Source organism: Euphorbia lathyris, chromosome 8 (genome assembly GCF_963576675.1).
Source record: "Euphorbia lathyris chromosome 8, ddEupLath1.1, whole genome shotgun sequence".
Lineage (NCBI taxonomy): Eukaryota > Viridiplantae > Streptophyta > Magnoliopsida > Malpighiales > Euphorbiaceae > Euphorbia > Euphorbia lathyris.
Genome location: NC_088917.1, coordinates 30,289,055 through 30,303,999, shown reverse-complemented (window position 1 = coordinate 30,303,999; position 14,945 = coordinate 30,289,055).

Genomic DNA, 14,945 nt, shown 5'->3' with positions numbered 1-14,945 from the left:
TAAAAAAAATTCCACGTGTGAATACATATCTAATATCTATTATTATTGAAGAGTGATAAAATAACGTATAAGATGACTAGAGATAACAAGATTCAAGACTGCGTAGAGTGATTTATTAATAATGACTGAAAAATTGACCAAACTTTCACACGTTAAGGATAAAATTGGTCCAACCGGCAAATATTAGGTTAAAATTATAGTCTTTATGACGTTAAATATAAATTGTTATTAACTATTGTTAGCGATATTTTGTGAATAATGCGAATTTCAATATTGTCACGTGTGGTTTAGGTGCGGGCGTGCCAGAAAAGTTAATTCTCAATTAATGTAGACAATTATATTTATGGATTCTGCATGTGAAAACTTAAAATCTAATCGAAATGATTGGCGACAGATACAATGATGAAAAAATCTCTTTTATATTTTTAGTACTGTTATAGAAGCTTTGCTATATAATTTATAGTTATTGCAAATTAAATAATGGGAAGGTAAATATGAAATTAACAAGAAGCTTGAAGAAAAATGGTCTACTTTATTGATATAAAAATAGTCTGAATAGATATGTTCAACAAAGACAAATAATTACAATTGAAATGATCTATGCACCAATATATACCTAAACCAATCGCAAAATTAAGTGTAAACAAATCAATAATATAAATTAGAAATTGAAATGCATAATTATAATAACAATAATGAAATAAAAATTTGCAATGTAAACGATAAACTTGGAGCCAAAAATTTGGCTATCTTGACGAGGCCTCGAGTAAGAGAGATTAACTGAGAAATCTCGTTCAAAATCGAAAACGATGTCCTTTGGTTGATACACTCGATTCTCCAAATCAAACCTATTTCGAAGTAGTATCCCTGCAACTCGTTTTCCCACTTGCCTAAAATGCGGACATATTTGATCTCTCCCACAAATGTATAGGTCTACACTATCAATTCTTGCAAGCCTGAACATATTGGAACTCGGAATGACAATAACGTTAGCCCGCCAGTTACATATTTCAACAACTTTACATTTCACTTCAAATAAAGACTTATTTGATTTGTACACATTCTAATCGAAGGAATTTTTTGTTGCATATGTCCCTAGTGAATCTTGCAATTCTATTATGTTTGAGAATATATCATTCGGCCTCAAAGTAGACTCTCTGCTTGATTGCTTTGATGCAATCGGAATCACTGGCTCCGAACATACATTTGGAAGCCATCGAAATGGATCAATCATCCTTTTCCTTTTAGCTTCATCATCACTCTCGTATACACTGTCTTGGACCTGATCAGATTGTTTGGATGTTTCATGAACACCTTTTATGAGATTTTGATTCCGAGGAAAATCTACCTCATTTTCCACATTATCACCTTGCTCGTAACAATAATCATTATCATAATGCTTATCATATTGATCATGATTATCATAATTCTGATAATCATTATCGTAATTCTGATAATCATTATCGTAATTTTGATAATCATCATCGTCATTTTCACCATCATTATCATCATTAACATGCCTACGAGTCTCAATTTCGATAGTGGGATCATAACTTACTTTTGGTGGTTTGCTCAGATCGACATGCCCATCCTCATGACATCGCAGTACTTCTACATCTATTGTTCGCAGACTTAGAGCAACATACAGTGAAATCAAACCGACCGGATTCCATTCGGCAATACTCTATGAATCCCATAACATCATCATCGTCATCAATAGGTGCTACTCTTCTGCATTTTATTTGGACTGTATGTTGCTTGTATGGACAATTGTAGGTCGTATGAGGTTGAATCAACACACATGGTAGTATAAACTTTCTTTTTAACTTTTGCAAATCAATTTCTATTGACAAAACCAACAACTTCGATTTACCACCGACATATATCATCATATCTCTCACTGTGTTGCATTGGCCGTTTCAAGACAAAAAAAAACAGGTACACTTCTCTTTGGTTGACATACTTCTGCATTTATGAAACAAACACATAATCAAAACAATGTTGTCGCAAATACGATAAGGAACAAACAAATGCTACAAGAAGCAATTACTAAAAATCCACTTGGATGCGACATCAGTTGGCTGGTATTTGTTGTCGCAAATTCGCTTGGATGCGACATCGAAATATGCTGGTATTTGTTGTCGCAATTGCGCTTGGATGTGACATCTAAATAGGCTGATACTTATTGTCGTAGATGCGACAGAAGCAATGTTGTCGCAAAATGCAACGACATGTGTCGTATTTACAACAACTAAATGCGACACATCGAGAGAAATGGGGAAATCAGAAATGACGGGTTCAACGCAACAACATTCACTAACCCAATTGCAGATTTGAATAATGTATATGTAAAATGAATAAAAAATACTCACATGAACTTGAATGATATATGAATATGCTTAGATTTTGAGTTGGATTGGTGAATTTTGCTGTAAGAATTTGAAATAACTGAAAAGGAAAAAGAGGTTGTTGGAGGTTAGGTTAGAGTAAATTACACCAATAGTACCTAAACTTTATCCTAATTCACACTTTGGTACCTATATTACATTTTGTCCCGGAAATATACCCGAACTAACGATGACTGGACAATTTAGTATATTTTACCGGTCAATGCGGGTTTGATGAGTAAATTACACTAATGGTACCTAAACTTTACCCTAATTTACACTTTGGTACCTAAATTTCATTTTGTCCAAAAAATACACTTCAAGTAAAGATGAATCGATAATTTAGTATATTTGACCATTTTAAATTAGAAATTTAGATCCATCATACACTCAATTAACATATACAATACTACCCTTTAGCTCTACGTATATATTAAAGGGTAGTATTATGATGACTTATGGAGAAATTCTGATCAACTTCCGTCCCTGTGGGGGCGTCGTTAGGTTCGACGGGGGGAAGCTCCGATGCCAAAGTCAGTAAGGAAGAACAAGAGAACAAACTGAATTGACAGGGGGTAAGTGAATGTGTACCTTGATAGCCTGAGACATAGGCTATATATAGTCATGAAGTTGTAACTTCTAGCAACTAGAAAGTCTCCATTAATGTCCTATTAATGGCGGTTACAGGTTACCCTTAAGTTGGCGGTTAGCTAATTGATAGCTCATTAATGGTCTTTATTGCTAGATCGGCCCAGCCGTTCTAATGGCGGATTGAGTGTTTATGGAGATTCGCCTCATAGGTTCGTCCGCGAGTCTCTTTTGGTGAGTCCTTGGAGATCCGCCCGCCGGATCTCTTTGTTTCCATTCGCCGAGGTATTCCCATTTTAGGTGACCAACACGTGGCGTTCTTTAGGCGAATATCCCTTTTGATCCTTGGGATAATATCACAATGTTATCAGAAGCCCCCCCAAAGTTCCTTTAAAGTCCTTTAGGGCTTTTGAGCTTCTTTGCGCGCCGTCATGATTACCTGCATTAATGAGCACTCTGTTCGATGCCAATCATGGAGTGACACGTGTAGCAGGCGCACCGCCCGAGGAGAGAGAAGACGCCTTCTTCCTTTTTCCTTTTCTCTTTCTTCCTCATTCGTTCTTCCTCTCCATTTTCTTTTGCGTCTTCTTTGCAGAGCTTCTTCGGAGTTTCAGAATTCTTTAAGCCTTTATTTTCCATGTAAGTTCATCTTTTCGTTCCATATATTGTGTTTTTGAATGTTTAGAAGCTCTTCTTCATCCTCCAGATCAACCTCTGAACTTTTTAATTTGACCTCTCCCTCTGAAATTGCAATTAGTTGGACCTCTTCTTCGTTAGAAAATTCTCTTTCCTCCGAAGGTACGGTTAACTCCGATTTAGCTGAGTTGCTTGACTCGGCGTGTAATCGCGGTAGAACTCGTTTAGGTAGTAGTAGTCAAAACCTTTCTGTTCCTATCACTGGTATTGCTCCGACCATAGATTCTAGGGGATTTTCCGGGATGGTGGCCTCTTCTTCCGCTCCGCCCAGGAAAAAGGCACCTCGTGCGGAGTCTACCTCCTCTCGCATGAGTGCCGCGGATCTAGCAGATCTGGCGAGTAGATTCCCATGGATAAATAACTACGAGACCCAATTGGCGGAGGCTCATCAACGACCCGCCTGTCCGCCAAGCAGATTCTTATCTGTGTACTATAGTCACGTAGAGAGAGGGTTCCGACTTCCTCTTCCAAAGATGATGGCGGACATCCTTTCTTACTTTGATATCACTGTCAGCCAATTACATCCTAATGGCTGGTTAGACATAGCTTTAGATTGCTATCTGGCCTCGAACTTAGGAGTAGTGTACACTCCCCGTATCTTTAGAGCTTTTCATAAACCGTCGAAGCGAAAGTCTGAGTCTTTCCTTACTTTTGCAAAATTTGGAGTGTATTCGCCGTTTAGTGGCAAAATGCCCAACGTCCATTATTGGGACGAAAAATTCTTCTACGTAAAGATAAACGAGGGCGAATCTCTAGGCTTCCCAACATACTGGAATCCCAAACCTTTGCATATGGCGGGAGATATGCGTATACTGATGAATAGTGATGAGATAGTGGCGGAGCTCATGAAGAGTGTCAAGGCGGAGGCCTGGACATACGCTGACGCCTTAGACTTCATGATGAATGATATTCCCCTGATTCGCCGGGAAGGGGACAAGTTTATTTACTCAAAGATTGCCCAGTTTGATCAAGGTAACTTTGTGTTTTCTTTCTTTGAACCTTGATCGCTTTATTGTTCTCTTTGGCAGGGGTTTATCTAAGGCCAATCACACTCTTGCAGAGAAGCGTAGGAAGTTGATGGAGGATGAGGCTCGCAAGAAAGATCAGGTGGCGAATCCCCAAAAGGGTGCAGGGAAACGTCTGGCTGATACAGCGGCCGATCCGCCTCTGAAAAGGAGGAAGTCTGCAGCCTCTGGCGATCCAAAGTTTATGGCGGATGCCATGAAATCCGCCATGCCCGTGGTGGAGATGGAACAAGTAGGTTGTCTTTATCTTTTATCTGTTCGCTATGTTTGGAATCTAAGTTTTGATCCTTACATCTTTGTGCAGATGGCGAAGCCTAACCTAGGCGGATACTGGTTCGCCATGTATGGTGTCCAGGGATCCTTGGAGAATGAGTCTGTTATCAATGACCTAGACGAGGCTCTGGGTCAGTTGGGTGAGGTACATAGGAATCAGAACCAGATTCCAGGATCAACCCATGCTCAAAGGGGAAAGACGGAGCTTCTTACGGTAAGTCCCATTGCTAGAAAGGATCTCTTTTTAGAAAAAGTTGTACCTTTGTTCTTTCATTTTGACAAAACTGTTTGCCTTTAACAGATGTATACTCGCATACGCGCCATGGAAGCTGAGCTCCTTCAAAGTGTGGCGGACAAGGCTACCATAGAAAGGTTGGAGAAAGAAATCGTTAATGCCAACGTGAATGTCGCATCCGCCGCGTCCGCCATTGCCCTCAAGGATGCCGAAATTAAAAAGCTAAAGGAGAAGATTGAGGCAGATGCCAAGGAGCATGAGAATGCTTTAGGAGAGGCAGAGTACATGGCTAGAGAGCAAGCTTTATTTTACGGCGAACTGATCATGGCGTATTTCCAGCTGGCGCATCCCGAGATCGATTTCACAGATCCGCAGTTCGTCGTTCCGGACCCAGATGATGTTCTCAAATATAACAAAATCCCGAACATCAAGGACTACCTCTGTGAATATGTTCGGAAATGGATGAAGGGACCCGTCGAAGAAAGCAAGCCTTCCGCCAATGTCAAACTAGTGGATCTCGAGGAAGTATCTCCAAAGGCGGGTGAGGAGCTGATAACCGATGGCACCCTTCTTTCTGAGGGTACACCTTCTGTGGAAAAGGAAGTCTCCTTGGTGGGCGTATCTGGAGCTGTTGAGAAGGAAGCTTCCCAAGCAGGTGCCTCAGGCGAGAAGAATGTTAAGGAGAATGCTCCTGTTAATGTTTAGTTTTGTTGTTTGTAAAACTTAAGTACAATTTTTTAATCCTTATGGTTGCTATTTATTTTACTTTTACGTTTGCGTAAGTAAATATATAAGCTTTTAGGAGTTATTTTGGAGTAGGTGGCCAGCCATACTCCATTGTGCGAACCTTTGTGAAGGTTTGAAGCTATTTTATTCCTTTAGAGGAAGTAAAGCTGCCTTTAGGGATCAACTTGCTACCTATCTTTGAGGTGAAGTGATCCGCCTTTAGGACTTGAATCTTAAATGTGGCGAACCCAATTTTGTCCACTATTCGATATGGACCTGTCCAGGTGAGCCCTAGCTTGCCCTTCCCTTCTCTAGATTGGATTTTGTCGGCCTTACGGAGCACGAGATCTCCCACATTCAGGTCTACAAGTTTGGCATTTTTATCATGATAAGTCGCGATCCGTTGCTTGTATGCTGCCATACATACATATGCATTGTCTCTCCTATCCTCCACTTGATCAAGACTTTCTTTCAATCTCTGACTGTTTTCATCCTCGCAATAGAATGCAACTCTGTCACTTGGAACCAATATCTCGACTGGGATTACAACCTCTACGCCATGAGAAAGGGCGAATGGGGTTTCGCCTGTGGTCGTGCGAGGAGTAGTACGATACGCCCATAAGACACTTGTTAATTGATCCGCCCATTTCTTATCATGCTCACCCAGTCTTTTCTTTATTCCTTTTACGATTGTCCGATTCGTGACTTCGGTCATACCGTTGGATTGTGGGTAATATACGGAGGCGAATCTGTTTAGAATGCCCAATTTTTCACAGAAAGCTTTGAACTCACCACAGTTGAACTGCGTTCCATTATCAGTGATGATCATGTGTGGAACTCCGTATCTTCCCACAATATTATCTTTGACGAACTCAACCATTCGTTCAGCATTGATGGAGGAGACAGCTTCAGCCTCTACCCATTTAGTGAAATGATCTACTGCCACTACCACGTACTTCCTCTGTCTACGAGTTGGGGGAAATGGTCCAACAATGTCAATTCCCCAGACAGCAAAGGGTCTACCTTTGATGATGGGCCTCTAGAGATGTTTGGCAGTATGAGATTCATTCGCATGAATCTGACAACTATGGCAAGATTCCACCAGTTTCTGTGCATCAAGTTCCGCTGTGGGCCAATAAAATCCTGCTAGCCTAGACTTCTTCAAGATGGAAGCGGATGCCTCATGGGCTCCACATATTCCCTCGTGCAGCTCCTTGAGAACCTGTTGTCCCTCTTCTGGCAAAATGCATTTTAACCAAGGGTGGCTAAAAGATTTTCTGTAGAGGCAATAATTTATCATGGAGAAATAAGCCGCTTTCCTAACTATCCACCAAGCTTCCTCCTTGTCCGTAGGTAGTGCTCCATCTAACAGATACTGGCGGATGGCCGACCTCCAATCACCTTCTACTGTCGTGAGTAGGGATACTTCCTCCGTGGCGAAGGCCGGAGCTGCTTTAACTTCGAATGGACATTGTGGATTCGCCCAGTTCTCCTTGCTGGAAGCCATTTTAGCTAGATGATCCGCTTCTGTGTTTGATGCGCGAGGTACATGGATCAACTCCCATTTAGTTTCTTTGGCTTCAAGGTGATCCAGCAATCTTTTAACTTCTGCAACGTATTTGGCCAAAACGTCATCTTTTACTTCGTAATTTTTGATCACCTGGTTGACCATCAACTTGGAGTCACTATAGATCACGATCCGTTCAGGAGTAATTTCTTTCAGCAGACGCAGTCCCAATATTAAGGCCTCGTACTCCGCTGCATTGTTGGTTGCAATAAAATCCAATTTTGCTGTTGTAGGTGTCGCGGCCTCGCCCGGGCGGACCGGGGGGTGGACACCGTTGATGACAGATGTTGTGATTGGCGCCGAAAGCAACAAATCGTGGAATCAAGCTGCTCGGCAGGGCTGGAGCTCGGAGTATGGAAGAGTCGCCACCCACGAATGGGAAAATGAACACCGATCCCTTGCGGGAGACCGGTGTGGGTTCGGAAAACTTAGGTACGAGCCGAGAAGGCTAGCTCCTTTCCGGAGAAATGCTACTAGGCACCCCGACATCGCCCGGTTATGAACCACCGGCCTCCTACTTAGCGTGTTAGGCGATAACGGACTAATCGCATATTTCTTTAAGTTTAAAATTCATTTGAAACCTTTTCTTTCTCGCTTTGAAAACCGTTTTGAGCATGTTATTTGAAAGTCATTTCAGTAAAGAATCACCCATTTTGCATAATTTTAAAGTATACAGGAGAGAGAGGGGGAGAAGAAAGAATTGATTTATTCACAGTGTGATTTTATGCTTTAGACTATACACTAACTCTAAGCTAATCTCATTCCCCGAAAATGAGTTTATTTACATGGTTCGTACCTTAATCGCCATTGGAACGATTTAGGTATGTTTCAAAACCCCGTTAATTTACATGATATTGACTTGAATCGCCGTTGGAACGACTCGAGCGTTTGAAAACGTGAGATAAGAAGTTTTAACAAAAAAACGTGGTTAAGCATACAAGTCCATTTATTTTTGTACAAAATCACTTAGACAAGAAAACGATTCAAAACTCTATTATTTACAAATAGAAAACGATTTTAATTACAAGGTTCGCTCAATCCGTCGTTGGAACGGATTAAGGTTTCAACATGTGATATTTTGGAAACGGTTTTAAAATGACAAAAAAACGTTATTTACACTTTGGGAATATCTTGAAAAGCTTTTAATTTAAATAAGCAAATTGAACTCTCTTTTTGTGTTTTATTTTCCCCTTTTCACTCAATTAACCTTCATTTGAACATAATTACAACAATTAATGAATTAAACCCAAATTCACCCAATCAAAACACTTTTAAAACATATATATATAGGAAATTTAAAAGGAAAAGAAGAAATATATACATATATATACATTTTTAGTAGAAATGGTAATTATACCTATAGATTAAAAATGAGGTAAAGAGAATATATATATATATATTATGATTATTAATAGGTAAAAATAGTAATGAAAATAATACTAGATATAATACACTTTTATTTTAATTAAAAACATGTAAAAACAATGAACAAGGTTCAAAGATAAGAAAAATATCAGAAATAACCTTATGTTCTGATTCGTGGCTTTGCAGAACATTAAAATGTCATCCGCATAAAGTAGATGACAAGGATCAGTAATATTTCAGATATAACGCATAGGCTCAAAAATCCTAGAGTCCACCATCCGCTCAATTTTCCTGCTAAGGAAGTCTTCTGCCAAACAGAAGAAGATCGAGGAGGGGGGGGGGGGGGTCTCCTTGTTTAACCCCTCAAGAGTAACGAAAATAACCACGAGCCTTCCCATTGGTCATGATTGAAATTCTTGTAGAGGAAGAAATTTTCAAAATCCAGTCACGAAAAAGAAAAGAAAATATGAATGCTTCAAGCACCCCCAGAATGAAATTCCAATTTATAGTGCCAAAAGTTTTTTTAACATCGATTTTAAGAGCCATGTTACCCCCGAAGCAAGGCTTATTTAGGACGTTAACCCCTTCCAATGTTGTCGTAATACAATGATGTATATTACAGTTTCGAATGAAACCAAACTGATTTTTCGAGGTGATTCTAGTGGCAATGGAAGCAAGTCTGTCTGCAAGAATTTTAATAATTATCTTGAATACAGAATTGCCCCAAAATGATGGGTCAGTAATGATCAATAGCACTCACATCGAGAATTTTGGGAATCAGGACCAACAAATTGGAATTCATACCAGGATGCATAAAACTCGTGTTGAAAAATTGTTTTACCACAACACAAACATTAGAGGAAACCACATCCCAGAAGGATTTATAGAATATTCCACCAAACCTGTCAGTTCCAGGTTCTTCCGCTCCGCCCAGGAAAAAGGCACCTCGTGCGGAGTCTACCTCCTCTCGCATGAGTACCGCGGATCTAGCAGATCTAGCGAGTAGATTCCCATGGATAAATAACTACGAGACCCAATTGGCGGAGGCTCATCAACGACCCGCCTGTCCGCCAAGCGGATTCTTATCTGTGTACTATAGTCACGTAGAGAGAGGGTTCTGACTTCCTCTTCCAAAGATGATGGCGGACATCCTTTCTTACTTTGATATCACTGTCAGCCAATTACATCCTAATGGCTGGTTAGACATAGCTTTAGATTGCTATCTGGCCTCGAACTTAGGAGTAGTGTACACTCCCCGTATCTTTAGAGCTTTTCATAAACCGTTGAAGCGAAAGTCTGAGTCTTTCCTTACTTTTGCAAAATTTGGAGTGTATTCACCGTTTAGTGGCAAAATGTCCAACGTCCATTATTGGGACGAAAAATTCTTCTACGTAAAGATAAACGAGGGCGAATCTCTAGGCTTCCCAACATACTGGAATCCCAAACCTTTGCATATGGCGGGAGATATGCGTATACTGACGAATAGTGATGAGATAGTGGCGGAGCTCATGAAGAGTGTCAAGGCGGAGGCCTGGACATACGCTGACGCCTTAGACTTCATGATGAATGATATTCCCCTGATTCGCCGGGAAGGGGACAAGTTTATTTACTCAAAGATTGCCCAGTTTGATCAAGGTAACTTTGTGTTTTCTTTCTTTGAACCTTGATCGCTTTATTGTTCTCTTTGGCAGGGGTTTATCTAAGGCCAATCACGCTCTTGTAGAGAAGCATAGGAAGTTGATGGAGGATGAGTCTCGCAAGAAAGATCAGGTGGCGAATCCCCAAAAGGGTGCAGGGAAACGTCTGGCTGATACAACGGCCGATCCGCCTCTGAAAAGGAGGAAGTCTGCATCCTCTGGCGGTCCAAAGTTTATGGCGGATGCCATGAAATCCGCCATGCCCGTGGTGGAGATGGAACAAGTAGGTTGTCTTTATCTTTTATCTGTTCGCTATGTTTGGAATCTAAGTTTTGATCCTTACATCTTTGTGCAGATGGCGAAACCTGACCTAGGCGGATACTGGTTCGCCAAGTATGGTGTCCAGGGATCATTGGAGAATGAGTCTGTTATCAATGACCTAGACGAGGCTCTGGGTCAGTTGGGTGAGGTACAGAGGAATCAGAACCAGATTCCAGGATCAACCCATGCTCAAAGGGGAAAGATGGAGCTTCTTACGGTAAGTCCCCTTGCTAGAAAGGATCTCTTTTTAGAAAAAGTTGTACCTTTGTTCTTTCATTTTGATAAAACTGTTTGCCTTTAACAGATGTATACTCGCATACGCGCTATGGAAGCTGAGCTCCTTCAAGGTGTGGCGGACAAGGCTACCATAGAAAGGTTGGAGAAAGAAATCGCTGATGCCAACGCGAATATTGCATCCGCCGCGTCCGCCATTGCCCTCAAGGATGCCGAAATTAAAAAGCTAAAGGAGAAGATTGAGGCAGATGCCAAGGAGCATGAGAACGCTTTAGGAGAGGCAGAGTACATGGCTGGAGAGTAAGCTTTCTTTTACGGCGAACTAATCATGGCGTATTTCCAGCTGGCGCATCCCGAGATCGATTTTACAGATCCGTAGTTCGTCGTTCCGGACCCAGATGATGTTCTCAAATATAACAAAATCCTGGACATCAAGGACTACCTCCGTGACTATGTTCGAAAATGGATGAAGGGACCCATCGAAGAAAGCAAGCCTTCTGCCAATGTCAAACTAGTGGATCTCGAGGAAGTATCTCCAAAGGCGGGTGAGGAGCTGATAACCGATGGCACCCTTCTTTCTGAGGGTACACCTTCTGTGGAAAAGGAAGTCTCCTTGGTGGGCGTATGTGGAGCTGTTGAGAAGGAAGCTTCCCAAGCAGGTGCCTCAGGCGAGAAGAATGTTAAGGAGAATGCTCCTGTTAATGTTTAGTTTTGTTGTTTGTAAAACTTAAGTACAATTTTTTAATCATTATGGTTGCTATTTATTTTACTTTTACATTTGCGTAAGTAAATATATAAGCTTTTAGGAGTTATTTTGGAGTAGGTGGCCAGCCATACTCCATTGTGCGAACCTTTGTGAAGGTTTGAAGCTGTTTTATTCCTTTAGAGGAAGTAAAGCTGCCTTTAGGGATCAACTTGCTACCTATCTTTGAGGTGAAGTGATCCGCCTTTAGGACTTGTGAACCCATCTTTGGGAAGGGTGCAGGAGAGTGTAAAGACCTTGCGTCCAAGGAATGTTTTAACTCTATCTCGAATGGTGATCATCTACAGATGGATCCGCCCATGAGATTGTTCTCCTATCTTTGAGGAGAAAAAAGTAGCTATAAGATAGCAATACTTTTTAATGTGGGAAGCATTGATACCCCCCTTCTTTTTGAGACTGGAATATTTATATTGCTGCAAGAAAATACTTAAAAAGAATATGGACAATAGAACAATTGCTTTTTTATTGATAGAAGATACGCTTTATTACAGCAAGCGGGTCTCATATGCGAGCCTCATTAAAACCTTTAATAAGAAAAACCTCATGGGAAAAAAGCTTATTAAAGGAAAAAGAGTACTCAAGACCTTTGTTTACATTCTATTTTCTGGCGAAGTATTTGCGGAGATTTTGGAGATTCCAAGTGCGCGGCAATGTATTTCCTTCCATGTCTTGAATCTTAAATGTGGCGAACCCAATTTTGTCCACTATTCGATATGGACCTGTCTAGGTGAGCCCTAGCTTGCCCTTCCCTTCTCTAGATTGGATTTTGTCGGCCTTACGGAGCACGAGATCTCCCACATTCAGGTCTACAAGTTTGGCATTTTTGTCATGATAAGCCGCGATCCGCTGCTTGTATGCCGCCATACATACATATGCCTTGTCTCTCCTATCCTCCACTTGATCAAGACTTTCTTTCAATCTCTGACTGTTTTCATCCTCGCAATAGAATGCAACTCTGTCACTCGGAACCAATATCTCGACTGGGATTACAGCCTCCACGCCATGAGAAAGGGCGAATGGGGTTTCGTCTGTGGTCGTGCGAGGAGTAGTACGATACGCCCATAAGACGCTTGTTAATTGATCCGCCCATTTCTTATCATGCTCACCCAGTCTTTTCTTTATTCCTTTTACGATTGTCCGATTCGTGACTTCGGTCATACCGTTGGATTGTGGGTAATATACGGAGGCGAATCTGTTTAGAATGCCCAATTTTTCACAGAAAGCTTTGAACTCACCACAGTTGAACTGCGTTCCATTATCAGTGATGATCGTGTGTGGAACTCCGTATCTTCCCGTAATATTATCTTTGACGAACTCAACCATTCGTTCAGCATTGATGGAGGAGACAGCTTCAGCCTCTTCCCATTTAGTGAAATGATCTACTGCCACTACCACGTACTTCCTCTGTCTGCGAGTTGGGGGAAATGGTCCAACAATATCAATTCCCCAGACAGCAAAGGGTCTACCTTCGATGATGTGCCTCTAGAGATGTTTGGCAGTATGAGATTCATTCGCATGAATCTGACAACTATGGCAAGATTCCACCAGTTTCTGTGCATCAAGTTCCGCTGTGGGCCAATAAAATCCTACTAGCCTAGACTTCTTCAAGATGGAAGCGGATGCCTCATGGGCTCCACATATTCCCTCGTGCAGCTCCTTGAGAACCTGTTGTCCCTCTTCTGGCAAAATGCATTTTAACCAAGGGTGGCTAAAAGATTTTCTGTAGAGGCAATCATTTATCATGGAGAAATAAGCCGCTTTCCTGACTATCCGCCGAGCTTCCTCCTTGTCCGTAGGTAGTGCTCCATCTAACAGATACTGGCGGATGGCCGACCTCCAATCACCTTCTACTGTCGTGAGTAGGGATACTTCCTCCGTGGCGAAGGCTGGAGCTGCTTTAACTTCGAATGGACATTGTGGATCCACCCAGTTCTCCTTGCTGGAAGCCATTTTAGCTAGATGCTCCGCTTCTGTGTTTGATCCGCGAGGTACATGGATCAACTCCCATTTAGTTTCTTTGGCTTCAAGGTGATCCAGCAATCTTTTAACTTCAGCAACGTATTTGGCCAAAACGTCATCTTTTATTTCGTAATTTTTGATCACCTGGTTGACCATCAACTTGGAGTCACTATAGATCACGATCCGCTCGGGAGTGATTTCTTTCAGCAGACGCAGTCCCAATATTAAGGCCTCGTACTCCGCTGCATTGTTGGTTGCAATAAAATCCAATTTTGCTGCTGTAGGTGTCGCGGCCTCGCCCGAGCGGACCGGGGGGTGGACACCGTTGACGACAGATGCTGTGATTGGCGCCGAAAGCAACAAATCGCGGAATCAAGCTGCTCGGCAGGGCCGGAGCTCGGAGTATGGAAGAGTCGCCACCCACGAATGGGAAAATGAACACCGATCCCTTGCGGGAGACCGGTGTGGGTTCGGGAAACTTAGGTACGAGCCGAGAAGGCTATCTCCTTTCCAAAGAAAGGCTACTAGGCACCCCGACATCGCCCGGTTATGAACCACCGGCCTCCTACTTAGCGTGTTAGACGATAACGGACTAATCACATATTTCTTTAAGTTTAAAATTCATTTGAAACCTTTTCTTTCTCGCTTTGAAAACCGTTTTGAGCATGTTATTTGAAAGTCATTTTAGTAAAGAATCACCCATTTTGCATAATTTTAAAGTATACAGGAGAGAGAGGGGGAGAAGAAAGAATTGATTTATTCACAGTGTGATTTTATGCTTTAGACTATACACTAACTCTAAGCTAATCTCATTCCCCGAAAACGAGTTTATTTACATGGTTCGTACCTTAATCGCCGTTGGAACGATTTAGGTACGTTTCAAAACCCCGTTAATTTACATGATATCGACTTGAATCGCCGTTGGAACGACTCGAGCGTTTGAAAACGTGAGATAAGAAGTTTTAACAAAAAAACGTGGTTAAGCATACAAGTCCATTTATTTTTGTACAAAATCACTTAGACAAGAAAACGATTCAAAACTCTATTATTTACAAATAGAAAACGATTTTAATTACAAGGTTCGCTCAATCCGTCGTTGGAACGGATTAAGGTTTCAACACGTGATATTTTGGAAACGGTTTTAAAATGACAAAAAAACGTTATTTACA